Source organism: Oryzias melastigma, linkage group LG15 (genome assembly GCF_002922805.2).
Source record: "Oryzias melastigma strain HK-1 linkage group LG15, ASM292280v2, whole genome shotgun sequence".
Taxonomy (NCBI): Eukaryota; Metazoa; Chordata; class Actinopteri; order Beloniformes; family Adrianichthyidae; genus Oryzias; species Oryzias melastigma.
In genome coordinates this window covers 4,809,639-4,810,480 of record NC_050526.1, presented here as the reverse complement: position 1 = coordinate 4,810,480, position 842 = coordinate 4,809,639, and the positions used below count along the sequence as shown (strand labels likewise).

Sequence of the window (842 nt, the reverse complement as noted above, 5' to 3'; positions counted from 1 at the left end):
TCATTTTTTTCAGGACCAAATCTTTTCCTCCTCTGCTGAATTGTAGAAGAGGAGGAAATGAAATAGAGATTTATTATTTCCAATTAACCTTTGTTTTTTAAAACATTAAAGACTGAGAAAAGCGGGATACACTGTGGATAGTTTCACAGTCCGTTACTGCCGCATCGTTCTATGGCTGCAGCTCGATGCAGCGACGTGTCCAGCGGAGCTCACGCCATGAATATGCCGGCAGACAGACCGCTATGCTGGGGTTGGATCACGCTTAAACCTCCAGAACATTTAGAACGTCCCCCGGTGTGCTTGCTGTTGGGAACGTCAGGGGTCCGCAGCTCTCGGGACGCGGGGCCGGACGCGAGCCGGTACCACCAGACGTGGTACTGGACGCGAACTGGAGCCGGTTTTAGAGTGCAGGAGCTCTCCAGGTCCTAGCGCCGGCCGGTTTTAGCTCGCAGCTCGGTGGTTGGAGACCCGCCTGTGATCTAGTAGTGAGAGCAGCTGGGGAGTCAGAGGGCGGGACGCCCGCGCGCGCGGTATAGAAAGGCACGTATGAGAAAATCCGCGATTAATGCGTCAAAAAAATTGTCGGCGTCAAGCACGTGTCAGATTAATGCGTTTTTAACGCGACAAATCTGACAGCCCTACTTATTATATGAGTGTGTTTTTTTGTGATATGACTATTTATACATATTTAATCTTATTTTTTTTTACCTATTTCACTTTATTCTTAAACTGTTTGGTATGAATCATATTTTTTTCTTTTAGAAAAAATGTATGAATGTATTGTGTACATTTTGACTAGTTTATATGTGAAGACTATTTTAGCCAACAGGTGTGTTTGTAAC

General features: G+C 45.6%; 1 protein-coding gene across 1 annotated transcript in view; it reads right to left on the bottom strand.

The window, feature by feature from the left end:
• Positions 1–842, bottom strand: part of ryr2b (ryanodine receptor 2b (cardiac)) — a gene marked incomplete in the record, with an annotated part of 81,019 nt that overhangs the window by 24,268 nt on the left and 55,909 nt on the right.